The sequence below is a fragment of the Pinus tabuliformis genome, chromosome 4_1 (genome assembly GCF_031772625.1).
Source record: "Pinus tabuliformis cultivar Carrire ecotype Pingquan chromosome 4_1, CPIR1, whole genome shotgun sequence".
NCBI lineage: Eukaryota > Viridiplantae > Streptophyta > Pinopsida > Pinales > Pinaceae > Pinus > Pinus tabuliformis.
The window spans coordinates 108,570,443-108,585,448 of NC_142303.1; positions in this window are offsets into that span (position 1 = coordinate 108,570,443).

Here is a 15,006-nt window from a genome sequence, read left to right on the forward strand (position 1 = left end):
TTTCTAGTAAACTCAGGGGCTTAGAAGTTCAAGGGCAATATATAATGGGGAATATTGTACTCCTAGAGCCCAATTTCATCAATTTTATCTGCATGTTTGTCTTCCATCAAATAGTATAGCTCCAAAAAATCACAGTCACATTGGGTTTCATTAATCCTATAATCCCTATCAGCTAAAGGGATGTGATCTAAATCTACAGAGGGAGGGAGTAATGGACTAATAGGCTTATCTTGGGTTTTACTTTTGGGAGGCATGACTGTATCAGTGAAATAAATAGTAAGAGAAACTGATAGAGATATTACCAGGAAACAATTTGGGTAATGAATTATCAGGAAAAGGAGACAGAGGACTTTCAATGTCTGTCTGGTTCTAGTCGTTGAAAGGCTCTAAGAATGGTCGTTTTGCAAAGTTGTCAGTTTAGAGAGAATAAGTAGTGGAAAGGGAGGAGAGGATAACTTCTGAAGTTTTTAGACCAGTTCTATGAAAGTCTCAATAGAAATGGCGTGGGACCATTAATTTCGAACGGTTACTTGGGAAGTATAAAATTAATCTTGAATGGACGTTTTGTCGGGAGTGCATTAAATTGGCTAACGGCTAGGCGATGGAGCAGGAGGAGAGTGGCAGAGGAATCGGGGTGGGGACGAATTGAAGCAAGGGAAAACATAGGTGGTTTCGGAGGGGGTAGTAGATGGTAAGTGGGATTGCAATGGGGGGGTGTGAAATTGTGAGAAGCTACCATGTAAGGGATGGGGCCTGGCCGGGAAACAACCTTTTCAGACCCCCACCCCCAAGGCAGTAAAGACAGGATGGAGAGGGGGCGCGAAGAATAATACAGGTCGTGGATGATGAGAGGGAGTGGATCCTAATGTTGTGACGTCATTATTGATTAACCATAAATGACAATACACATTTTCCCATATGCACCTTTATGCTTTGTCTTTTAGATATAGGATAAAATTTTAGGAATAAGACATGGAAATCATTTTATCCCATCATGCATATTTTGCCCTTTTACTATGTCCTTTGACTTAGGATAAAAATAGCATAGGCCTATATTTACAAAACCATTTAATTTACCTAACCATAAATAAAATAACATTTTATTTTCTAAAGGGTGCACTTAGACTAGAAAACCCACTTTATTTTCTTTTATACATAATGAAGAAATATCTAACCTATCACTTATTTCTCCTATTAATTTAGATTAAACAATTGAATCGGTGTCATTTTCTACCTAATTGTTGATTTACCCATATTAAACTGTTGGGCAAATATTTATTCTTTAATCTAATTTACATAAATTTAAAGAAGTTTAATCATGATTACATTGTATGATTAAACAAATAGATAGTGGTTGTGGCATTTTGAACAAGCTACACACAATCTTTATTTAACAATGATGAAGAAAATTGTCTATCGTTAGTGGTATTTAGACTTGCAACACTTTCAATATTATTTCTTTTTTGTTTTTCTTTTGATGGGGTTCTATTTTTCATTCTTTTTGAATATTTTTGTTTTTTCTCTTTTTGTTATTTATACCCTCTTTTCGTTTTGTATTCTATTTTTTTTATTTGAAAATCAATAGTAGATTGACAACTATTTAGAATATAAGATTCCTAAGATACAATACTCAAATACCTTGAGATCCTATAAAGTATAGGACCTAACAGTGGCTCCAACTGGGGATGGTACTCTCCATGTGAGGTGCCAAGAACTTTTGATCAGTAACCTTGAGTGTTCTATTTCAGAAATATTCACACCTAATTTCCTTTGTTGCAATACTAATGGTAATATATTAATGGAATCTTAGGGCCTTCTCTACGGGTTTCAAATTTTGTTAATAGGTCACCCAATCAAAATAATAACGACAATGATATTTACAATGATTAATGCTAGAAAAATCTCTATTGCTCAGAGAAATAGTGCTTCAACATTCTCCCATTCACAGGTCCACCAGGCATCTCTATCCCATCTAGATGTTGGAGAAAAAATGCATTGTGTCCTTTGAAAGCATAAATGACATAAGGGCTTGTCCATAGATTGTCGAATTTTCAATGCTTTCCTTTGTCCTCTCTTCTGGAATCCCACTTTAAAACTCTATCACCCAAAGTGAAATCATCTACTTTGGTTCTTCTATCAAAAACCTTCTTTATATTCTCCTGGATGACCTAAGCCTTATTATAGACTTCTTCCCTGGATTGCTGCAATTGGATTGTCTAGTCAATTCTTCTTTGGATGTCATTTGGCTCAACTTGTAATTCCTGAATTATATTCATGACTATAACTCCCAAAGAGGATGGAAAAACAACATCCATTCCATAAACCAATTGGTATAGTGACATGCCAATTGATTTCTTTGTTGTGAGCTTATCAGCCCAAAGTGCATTTATAAACTTGTTGTGCCATGACTTTTTGTTTTCTTCTAACAACTTCTTAATAATGTTTACCAGACTCTTGTTTGAATATTTAGCCAACCCATTACCCTGTGGGTAATAAGCAGTTGAATTTCCCAAAGTAATAAGGTATTTATTGCAGAAATATATCATTTTCTTATATCTAAAAGATGCAGCATTATCTGTAATGAGCTTTTTTGGATAGCGAAGTCTAGATAGGATATTGGTTTCTAAGAATTTAATGATAACAAAATATGTGGCTAGTCTGGATGGTGTGGCCTCAATCCATTTGGTGAAGTAGTCAGTAGTGGTGGGGATCTATTTATTTTGGGAAGAGGATGGTGGATGGATTTCTCCAATGAAATCCAATCCCCATTGTTGGAAAGGACTTTCAATAGATATGGGTTTCAAAGGTAAAGGAAATAGCTTTCTCTTTCCCTCAGATATTTGGAATTTATGGAAAGATATTACCTTTTTATGAACATCTGGGAAAAGGCTAGGTGAGTAAAAACCATCTCTAAGGATCTTATTAGCATTGGTTTTCCAGTACAAATGGAAATCATAGTCACCTTCATGGAATTCCTACATTTTTCTTTCATTATCATCTTGCAACAAACACTTCAGTAGAATACCACCAACATCTTTCCAATATAAAAAATTATTTGTGATGCAAAAATTTACTGCTTTTAACTTTAGAAATCTAGCCTTTGTCTTAGTCAGACCAGGAGGCTCATTTAAATTTAATAAAACATAAATAAGGTCTGCATGCCAGGATAAGGTCATGAAAGCCTCATCTAATTGTGGAGTTTCCTGTTCCTCTTGATCATTCAATGCAGTGACAAAGTTGATATCAAAATCATTAAAATTAGATTCAGTCATTAATTTCGCTAATCCTTGTCCTTTGATAAGCTTGGTTGGCTTGATTTCCATGTCATACTCAAAGGATGATGGTAATCCATTTGCCTCTTTTACCATCTGGTCCATTTTGTGTCAAAATATCTTTAACTACAACATTTGGTACATAAGCAATTATGTGAGAATGGAGGATATACACTCTAAAATCTTTAATTCCTTTTATCAATGCAAAGGCTTGTTTTTCCATTATATGATATTTGAATGAAACATCCCTTAATGCCTTGCTAAAGAAATCAATGGGCTATTCAAATCCCTCATCATTTTTCTGTAAGAGGATAGCTGCAACAGTATGTTCAGAAGCAAATGAAAAAATTATAAAATCATTAGTGAAATATGGACTGATTAGGATTGGTGTTTTTATCAAAGCTTGCTTAACTTGATCAAATGATTTCCTAGCTTCAATGTTCCATCTAATTTCTGAATCTCTTTTTAGAATGTTTGTTATGTTTCTGAGAAGTTCTACAAGATTAGGGATGCATCTTCTTAGGAAGTTTATTCTACCAATAAACGATTGAAGTTCCTCAATGTTTCTTGGATGATTGATTTTTAGAATAGATTCAATCCTTGTGGGATCAATTTTAATACCTTCCTTAGATATGATATGACCAAGAAGTTTTCCCTCTTCAAGGCCAAACAATGTTTTCTTAGGGTTTAGTGAAATCCCAAACCTTCTGCATTTCTTAAATACTCTTATCAGATGTAACAAATGTTCTAGTTCAATTTTAGCATAAATAATGATGTCACCTAGATAGATCACTATAAATCTGTGAATTTCATCAGCAAAAGCAATATCCATTTCTCTTTGATATGTGGCTCCAGCATTCATTAACCCAAAGGGAATTTTCACATACATGAAGGTACCCCATGGAGGAGGAAAGGATGTTTTACCTTGATCATCAGGGTGAACTAAAACCTGATTATAACCTAAGAATCCATCTAGTAAAGAAATCCTAGAAGACCCAACTACCTTCTATAGAATATGATCCATTTTGGTAAAGGGTAGTTGTCCTTTAGGGAGAATTTATTAAGGCTCCTAAAATCTATGCACAATCGGATTTCACATGTTTTCTTCCTAGTTGGCACAATATTGGAAACGCATTTAGAGTACCTAAGAGGAACTATGATTTTAGAGTCATACATTCTCTTAATTTCCTTCTCAATTAAAGGCATCAGAACTGGATTTATTCTTCGAAGCTTTTGTTTAAATGGTTTATGATCCTCTTTAATTGGAATTTTGTGTTGTATAATCTCTATATCATATGTTTTAATATCTTCATAGCTCTAGGAAAAAACATCAATGAACTCCTTGAATAAAGCAATGTATTTTTGTTTTTCAGTAGCTATGATTAACTGAGACACTTTTATGATTTTGGGGTCTTTTTCACTGCCTATGTTACATTCTTCTACTACTTCTCCTGTGGACTCAATCTTAGGCTTTTTAGCCACATCATTGAAATCGAATAATTCTTCTAATGGAACTGGATCTCTAGGCCAAACATTATCCTTTAGCTAAAGTGTTTCAAAATCTTTTTTTTCTGGGTCTATTTCAAGCAATTCTAATTTATTTACAACTTTATCTATGGGTGTATTTACATCTGGGTTTTCTAATTTCCTTTCAATATTAGAATGTACAACCTTCTGATTTTTTAATTCATATTCCAAATTTATACTATCATCTTGAAATTCATCTTTAGATTACAAGAAACTTTCAATTTGTTTATCACTACCAAATACGTGGCAATACCTCATATTATCTGCTACAGTTGGTTGATGTTTCACTTCCACTGTATATTCTCGATTAGGGTAAGGCATTTTACAGGAGCTACCTGAAAAAGCTAGCTTATTTGGAATGATATTTTGTTTTCTAGGAATTACAAAAAGGTCATATTCAAGAAAACTCTCTAAAAAATCAAGCTCAACATTTCTATATGCTCTCATCCTAGGGCATTTAGCTGAATATTCTCCTTTAATTTGTTTTATAATTAATTCAGCATCCCCTTGAACGGAGATTCTCTTGGCACCTAATTTTTTCAATAACTGAAATCCTAATATAAGGGCTTCATACTCTGCTATGTTATTGGTACATTGGAAGTTTAGATTATATGAGTGACCCTCTGCATGATTGTTTCTTGTGCTAACCACCCATACTCCTGCTCCAGAACCATCTTTTCTACAAGAGCCATCAAATCTCATGTTCCAAAGAGGTTGACGAGGAGTGTTCGGTTCTATTATTTGTGTTTGGTTTGGATCTATTTTAGAGATTTCAGTTTCAGCATTGGTCACCTAAGTGTTAATGTCTCCATCACTATAAAGAATGGAAGAGTCTAAATATGCGTGGATAGAGTAAAGTGGATAGTTGTGAGGTTTCTCTTGACTACTCACCATGAATTTCATAAAAGTTTCCCTATATAATCTTCTTTTATACCCAAAAACTGGTATGGTGGCAAAGGTCATATCCATATGTAGGGTAACTTGTAATTTTTCTCCCCATGAGCATGACAACAACATGCCATACTTAGGGGGAATATCAACAACCACTATGTCCATTACTAGGCTTTTGGTAGGGATTTGAGCTAAAGTAACACATAGGTCTTTGATGAGACCTAGACTTATTAATTTTCTGGAATCAAAGGAATACAAGTCCTTATAACGTCTGGTGATGTCAAGTCCTAATTTATCCATAAAAACTTTAGACATAAATTGTGAGAGGCACTTGAATCCAACATAGCATTATGGAGAATCTTGTCATGGATATTTAGGCTAACATATAATGGAGGAACTCCTCCTTCCTGTGGTTTTCCCTCAACTTCTGGTCCAAATAAGAGTTCAGGCTGGTCATCATTCAAATTTACATAATCTATATGTTCCCCTATGTTTAGAGCTTTCATCACTTGGGGTCTTTGCATGTTTTTGTTCATTAACTTTGTGAGAGGAATAGGAATTTTCAATTTTGCTAATTCGTTCACAATATTGAATGATGTTTGAATCTTTTTTTTTTTTCTAAATAAAATTACTCTATTAACATTAAAGGGGGTAAAATTACATCTAGACCGGAGTCAAAAATAGCTACCCTGAGGGAGCGGCAGAGAATATCAGAAACACTACCCACGACAGAGAACTTAGCCGAGAACTAGTTATCAAATCCCACGCAGGGGAACAAGTGTTGACCTTCTTACAAAGCTTACAGAAATTCACAAAAACTTGCATTTTGTACCATAACTTGTAGATGTTGACCCTCTTATAAGCATAAACAAAAATTTTCCCGCGACTATGGGCCAAATGACATGAAACAAAGGCAACAGAGAATGACCTACACATCTGGAGGTTCTTCCACAATTCTGCACCAACTGAAATTAGGCAGATCCCTTGCACGAGCAACATCAGTTTCATAAGGACCAGAAGCAGCATCAGTTTGATAAGGACTAGGAGCCACTGGCGCCATCACCACGTCCAAGGCATTGTGAGCAGGGACCTCCGGAGCCTGCACAGAAAACAGATTCGGTGCAGAGACGGAGACAGGGCCCTCCTGATGAGAGCTAGACTCTCCAACCTCCTGGGCTTCCTCATGAAAGATCACCGAGATGTGAGCAGTAATCCTTGGACGATTCAGAGAACAATAGAAGGTGAAAATCACAGAGCTAAATGAGGGAGAAGACGAGGAGTCTGGAGGATGGGGCTTAGGGTAATGGCTAGGCAGAAGAAAGCGCCCTCTCCCACTGCGAGTGCGAGGGTAATGGATGGCTATGAATTTGCTGGAGAGGGAGGGAGAACTGGAGGACGGGCAGGAGGGTGCACGCCGAGGAGTTCCCCTGGCGCTCCTCATTCTATGGCGAAGACGGGGCATAACGAAAACAGTAGTGGCACTATGAGAACAAGATCGAACAATCACTGCGACAGAACATGCGCTATTCAAAGGATCAACTGAACGAGGGCCAGAGGCCTCAGAAAGAAACCTGGGAAGTGACGGAAGCAGCTTCTCAGGATTATCAGAGCATAACCAGACCAACAAAGTAACAGACCATAACAGACCATGACCAGACCAACAAAGCAATAGAGGCTCCAAAGTAATCCCATGACTAAACCTATATTTATCACCCTCAGTCCTGCCTCGAATTGCACCTGCCATTACTCTGGCATTGAAGAGAGCCAAGGTCCAAGGCAATCCAGAGCGTGCAGAGGCAAAAAACAAATTGGAGGACAGGTTGGGCGAATTAGAGCCGCTTGAAGTGAAGCAAGTGAACCTTACGATCCCCATATGCTGAGGTTCATCCTTTGTCGGGCATTTATCTATGTGGTATAGGGTAGGCAGGTGTCGACCTACCTCGCCCCACCCCTGTCCAATCACATTAACGATCTGGCGAGACACCCGCATCTGGGGAATGATGTTTGAATCTTAACTAGGCTGGGAAATTGAGATTGATCTATAATTTCTTTTGTCATAGGCTCTTTTCATTGACTTGTGGTTGGGGAATCTGCTTGAATAGTTTCAGAAACATTACCAATTGTCTTCTTGACAGGAATTTCCACTTTCTTTTTAACAAAATTGCCAACAATTTTCTTAGGAAGACTTTTTGTGGTTTTCTCAGGATCAATTTTAGAAGATTTTTTAGTAGGATTATCTGAGTTTTTGTTGTTGAGAGGGTCTAAATTCTTTTTTCTCCTAAGTTTATACTACCTATGGACTTCCATGATGGGATTTTTAAAACCTTGTTTATATTCATCTGATTCTTCAGAATCTAGTCCAGTTTGAGCTAGGAGAAAAAGTTCTTGCTCCTCTTGAGTGAGAAAAATTGTTTCATCATCATTTATTCCAATAAAGTTTATTTGATTACCATACAAATATTCAATAATATTTCCCTCATCATCAGTGTAGTTTTCTTGAAAAGGATGCTAAACCTGCTGGTTTGGACCCTTTTGTTCTCATTGTTTGATTTGGGGAAAATTTCTTCTAAAGTTTTGGTTTCTATTTTGAGGAGCATTTTGGTTCTCTCTCACTTGATTTTGGTCATTTATGTTCACTCTTTGCATTATCTTTTCTAGTACCCTCATTAGGTTATCAATTTTATGATCAAAGGAAGAAGTGGAAGGATATTCTTTAATGGTACCCTGCATTCTGATTTTAGTTTGGCCTTATTGGCTAAGATGTTAGCTTCAACTTTTATACCATTAACTTGCATTTCTTCCAAAGTTGTTAGGTATCTCTCTCTCTCTAAGTTGATATACCATGTCTATATGAAAACCATCAAGAAAATCAATTAAAGCTAGGCCAGGGGAGGGCTTTATGTCTATAGGAATGGCAATGTAAACAGTATTAAACCATTCACAATATTCTTCCACACTTTCATTTGGTTTTCTTTTCAGTTTTTTATATTCATTTAGGAGTTGAAGTGGATTTTTTTTATCTCCCATATAGCTAAATTTTTTTGATGGAATGCATCAAGGTTAGCTATACTTCCTGCAGGTAAACTCCTAAACCATTTGTTTACATCACCTCCTAAACTTTGAGCAAACAATCTCATTTTTACATCAACTTCATCTACTTCTTGAAGGTTAAATACATCATTCATTCTATCCACATGATGCTGAGCAGTATGAGAACCAGTGTCATCAAAGGTCAAAATTTTAGATTGGTAATCTCCAGGCATAGCATTAAGCTATCCTGGTAACACCAGAGGTGCATACCTACCTTCCATAGGTGGTCTAAAGGATTGATTGGAAGTTGGTCTTATGGTAGGTGTAGTTGTAATAAATACAAGGATAATAGGAATAACAATCTGAGATATCACATGTGAGGAAGTAGAAACTATGGAATGAATAGGACAAGGGGGTTGTAGATTAATAGACTGGGAGGATTGCTTGGAAAAAGAAGTTGCGACAATAGTTAAAGTTGAAAATTCAACAGATTGTTGAATATAAGCTTCATCAATGGCTTGGTTCAAAACCGAAACTAGATCCTGTAACTTATAAAATTTTTGTAGGGATTCAAGATCAGGATCTATTTCAAAAGGATGGGTTTGGGTATATATGGTTGCAATATGGTTTTTCCAATGACAATCTCATCTACAAAAGTATCAGACTTTGATTTAAAAAAACTATGCTGGAAAGGAAAATCAAACTTTATATCTTGAATAGTTTTAAATTTCTCTGGAAGAGAGTTAGACCTTGGCAAAGGACTATTCTCAGGAAGAGAATTGAACCTAGACAATGGACTATACTACCTTAACTCTCTATAAGACTTTTCTTTCTCACCAATTTCTCTAGATTATCTACAAATTCAGCAAGGTTGGGATCAGGATGAGCTCTAGCGAAAATTCTTTTGGGAGCCAGGTCTGATAAAATTCATCACACAGCTAATAAAATCAAAATTAAAAACACACTCAAATATATACAAGATAACAACCTCAAATAATTTATTTCATTATGATAACAACCATTTTTGTTTAATTAAAATGTTAATTAAATACCAGGGAATAATGAATTTTCAATCTAAAGGGTTTTCTTCCCCAGTATGGTCGCCACCATGTTGTCATTCTGTATTTTTTAGGTTGAGGGAGTAAACACATAGGACAACATCAAAACCACTTTTTAAGTTGGGATCTAGCCCTGCCAGCTTCAGAGAGGGATCTCTCTGTAAAATTTAGCTTTGTTTTATGTGAATTTTAGGCTAGTTATGACTGTACTAATTGTTTTTATTTGAATGGTTTGGTTGATTTAAGTGTTATAATTCGATTGGGCTATGGAGTTGTTACACAAAAATATCGTCACCATGATTATTTGCAGTCAGTATGGGTCTATCATTACTTGTACTGTTCTCCTAAGCAAGTCTAAGACCTCAGCTCTTCAAATCAAGCTTTGGAAATGGGAGAAAGACATTAAAAATCAATGTAACTCTGGTTCCGCACTTTCTCTCATGGTCACCTGCGGTCCCGCACCTTCTGTGTACAAAAGTTGCGTACCTACCTGCTCTGTTCCTAACGGTGTAGGTGCAGACCCCTGTGAAAGTCAAAAGGCACAAGTTTTATCTTAAAAAACTCACTTTGGGTTAATTCTAGAGTTTTCTAGAAGGAATTTTGACATGGATTGTTCACTCTGAGGTGGTTCATGCATCCCAAAAGAGAAGGAGCTAATCCCTTGACTAAAGGAGCTATCCCTTTGAAGGAGGACCTAGTAACTTCCCTCCATTGCACTATAAGTACAGGCATTGGGGTGAGGACTAAGGAGGTTAGAAGCTGAACATTTTGAGGGTAAATGCTGGTGAAATTAAGACTCTTTGGTTGAGCTTGAGAGGAGAGATCACATACCTCTTGGTTCCATTGGAGAGTGAGTGAAACTTGTCAAAGTAGAGGAGACATTTTGTTGGACCCTGGGAGGAGCTTGTACAGCGTCAAGGCAAAGGTTGTAAAGTTCTTCTTCTTTTGAATTAATACAATCAAACTCATTTTTCTCAACAAGTATCTTATGCTATTTGTTTCATGGACTCCTTGAATTTCATGTTAAATATGTTTTATGCAATTGGTTTTTCAGGTGCTATTTAATTTGTTTGCCTTGTTTGTGTTTGCAGATTCGCGAAAAGGAGCTCATTTGGATCAAAGGAGCGAGGGCATCCACAAGCTTGCGTTGGACCAAAGGTAGGCCCTAAAAACACTTGTTTGCTATTGTTAATCAAAGCATATTTAGAGAAAGATAGTGTCTGGTTGGTTTGCTTGTCATTAGGTCTTCTTTAGATTCTAGGAAGGTCTATCTTGTCCGCAAGATCGACTCATTCCGCATGACAAAATGGCGACTCCGCTGGGGACTTGATTGTTTTCTTTGTCTATACTTTGACCTAAGAAACTGTATTTTCTGTTTCTGTTTTTGATTTGATGATTGTGGGATTGGGTGAATTTAGCTAATTTTGAGTTAGTTTTCATTTTTCATAGTTTTGGGAGAGGTACGCACCCTCTGAGTTAAGCACAGTGCGTACCTGTACGCACTTTTTCTTTGTGCACAGAGCGTGGACGCACCTGTGTAAACAGGTTGCCTGCGTACCCTGTCAAAAATTTGAAAAATTTTAAGTTTTTCTCTTTTTTATCAGTTTAGAATTTGTTTATAGGTTTTAGCCATTGCCCAGACCTGCTTGTTCCCTGTCAAAAACTTTCTTTGGTTTAATTTCATTAGCATTAGGGTTTTAGGTGGAATTCCTAGGAATTTTTCTTGTTGGGTTTGTTTTTTGTTTTTGGTTGTGTAGTGGCTCTGAGCTTAGAAGCCATAGGGACCTCAGATTACCTTGGTGTCTACCAGTCTTCTTATGAGTCTGACCATTTATGAAATCTCCCCTTGTTGAGGAATCCGCTTTGAGTTTTCTCATTTCAAAATTTCGAAAAGCTTGTAGTTGAAAGTTTGGAATTTTCATTCTTTAAAAAAGAAAATGAAAGATTGATTGTTTTTTGACTAATTGTGATTCTGCATAAATTAGTCTGTAGCTCACATTTAGCTAAGTAAAACATCCTCAAAAATACTTTTAGTAGGCTTTGACTTCAAGTAGCTTTTTATAGTTTGTAGCTCTCAAAGTTAGTCATTTTCATTAGTTTTGAGTGTTTTATTTACAAAATATAAAAAAAATCTCTTTTGGAAAAGTTTGTTTTTTGTAGTGATTGAGTGCTTTGAAAAGAAAAGGGAAATTTGTGTGAAATAGCTACTTGTCTCATTTTGAGTGCTTTGGAAAGGAAAAGCTCTTCTTTTAATTTGTTTAATCGAGAAAGATTTGTGTTTACGAAGTATTTGCATTCTCAAACTCTTTCTTAGTATAGAATTTCATCGAAGAGAAAAGATTGTTTAAATCATCTTAGGTGCATCTTTTTAGTGATTTCGAGTCGAGTCTTTACACCACGAGTTTCATCTCCACCACCTCTTGACTTAAACAACAACCACTAAAATTAACGCTTAAAGTAAAATTCACCTAGTAACACTTTATTTCTAGGGCTCTGATACACCAACTTAGCTTAGGCTAGTGTCTTGGAGTAGGAGAGTAATTAACTCTCCAAGACAGTAAAAACAAACAAGTAGCTATATCTTGTGGTAGGAAGAAATCCAATTGTTTCATTTATGCTCTGGGAAAGCTCCTCTTAAAGGAGAAGCACGAGATCGTGTCTGAACCAGTGTGGGAATCAATCCTTCCTCATTGGGAACGACGCCAGATATTCACGTATTAAAAACGGTAAACCTCGGATTAACCATTGTCGAGGAGCCTGGGGTCACTTGTTGGTAAACCTTGGATTATGTCAAGGAGCCTTCAAGGGGATTGAGCTTGCTACTCTGCCCTTGTGTGCGTATCGGATCGTAGACTGTTCCCCCAGGTGTATTTGTCTCAGTTGGTAGCCTTAGTGGCTGTTACACAGTAATTTGTCACTGTCTCCCTGTCAGTCACCCTACTGTGTCAGGAGTTCACGATAATCAAGTTCATGCCTTCTGAACTAGCCAAAAACCCACTTTCCTAAAGTTTTCCTCATCAGCGTGTCTGTTTCTAAAATATCCGCGATGACTGGCACTTCATAACAGACCGTGTGTGCTGCCAGCGCGGAAGCACACGACTTTCCCGCGCTGATCGAATTTCATGACCAGCACAGCCTCTGTTTGTATTTACCCGCGCTGACATGGCCCTTTCCATTATGTCTTTGCGACGTCAGCATGCCAGACCAGTTATGCACCCGCGCTGATCCAGTTTGGGCGAATTTGTTCCAACAGCCAGCCTTCCAGATAACTCCAGACTTGGTTGTTGGCTTTGTGAGTATCGCCTCCCTTCTATGGCATGTCTGTTCGACCCTTTGCAACTACTTCCCTTGAAGATAAGCTCATCCTTCCACCATTCAAGGAGACTCCTTCTCCTATATAAACCTCTACCATTACCATGAGCAGCTAGTTTGGAATAGCTTGGATTGTGTGGAGCTCATAGTGCTCAGATTGCTGCTACTATAAGTTGTTGGTGTGATAAGTGTGGAAGTGTTTGATTTCTTAGGGAAGGTTGTGTTGTGTTGCTTGTGTGAGAGAGAGAGTTTCTTGTCTTGGGAGAATCATTTCCAAAGGTGAATGCTTAAGAGACTTGCTGACTGGCCCCTCCTGAGAAGGATACCGACGTCAGAACATTTGGTTGTACTCTTCTCTACTTGATTAATAATAGGTGACTACTATTATTGTTCCATTCTCATTTGTCTATGCAATGGTTAATGTGAATTACATCCTTTCTGACTGATGTATAGTTGCTTTTATTAGATTTCACGCTTGTGTTTGTTTCCTCTTCGTGTGTGCAGGTATCTATTCGCAGAGATCGCGGAGGATCGTGACCAGCCGGAGCGAAGGAGCGAAGGTGGCATCTCTTCATCAAACAACAGCGCTGGAATCCAAGTAGGTGCTCTTTGCCTACCTTTTAATTACAATTAGGAACTTGTATAGTAGCATTGACTGATTGTTGCTAGACCCACTCTGGGCTAGTAGGGATCGCCTCTATCCGTAGAGGGGATTTGCCTCTCCAACAATTTGGCGACTCCGCTGGGGAGTTCAGCCTTTTGTCTCTTGTGTCCATTCTTGCATTAAGTTTGATTGTTCTCTCTTTTCAAGTTTGGGGATTAGTTCTCTGTTTTTAGGCTTCCTGGGTCAATCTGGGATGTGTATGAATTGTTTAAAGAGTTCTGGCCTTGGTTTTGGAGTTCTTGGCTTGTTTTTGCCTCTTTTTTAAACTCAGCGCGGTTTATATCAAAACAGTTGCGCTGACAGCGCTTAGCTGCTTCTTTAAACCTGTTGTCATCGTGCTTGTGCATAAAACTGTCGCGACGGTTCTGAAATCGAACCAGCGCGCTTAATCCGTGTCCTCCCACGCTGACAGCGCCAAGTTGCTACACGTGACCTAGTTTCAGTGCACAGTTGCTGAAGGCTACCCGCGCTGATCCTGTAAAATTGAAATTGTCTCAGTTTTACCTCCTGAACCTGTTGGTTTAGCTATCTCCAGCTCTCTCTACTTGGTTTGTGACTTGATATTCATTGTTTGAACTGTTTCACACTTGCTTGCAAAGCCTTGTCGAACGAATCTCATTTTTGTGCCCCGTGACCTAGTGCCATCATCCAGTTTTCACTGGACCAACCTTGTTTTGTTCGCTTGTTCACTTGTTCGCAAAAGTTCGTTGCTGCTTGCCTTTGCTACTGCGTAAACCTTCCTTTTTGCTTTCTTTTCTTGGTTGTTTAGGTGACTGTCCTCGAACCAGCCCTTCGGTTGTTTCGGCTACTCTTCGCCACCCAGACATAGATTACAATTGCTTGGGTTCAACCAGCTCTTTTCACGCTTGTTGTGTGTTCCATTGAGTGATTTTTGTTTTCTTTGCTCAGTGTTGATGTCTCTTAAAATTCATTGTAAGTGCATTATGTCATTGAAAAGAGAATCGAACTAAAATCTTTTGCATTCAATAGTTAATCGAAAGAAAGAGCATTTTTGTTGATTTGCATTATCAAAAGAAAAGTCTCATTTCTTTGTCATTAGCTGCATTAGATTGTTTGATTGATTGTTTTCGTTTTGTTTGATTGAAAGCTCTTAACCTTCTCATAGTTAGAATTCATCGAACGAAATGATGTTCTTTGGCATATAGCTTGCATCTAGGAAATTGTGAGAGACCATACGATAGGGCCTGAAATCGAAACTTAATTTCAAGATCAACCATAAAATAAACCGAAT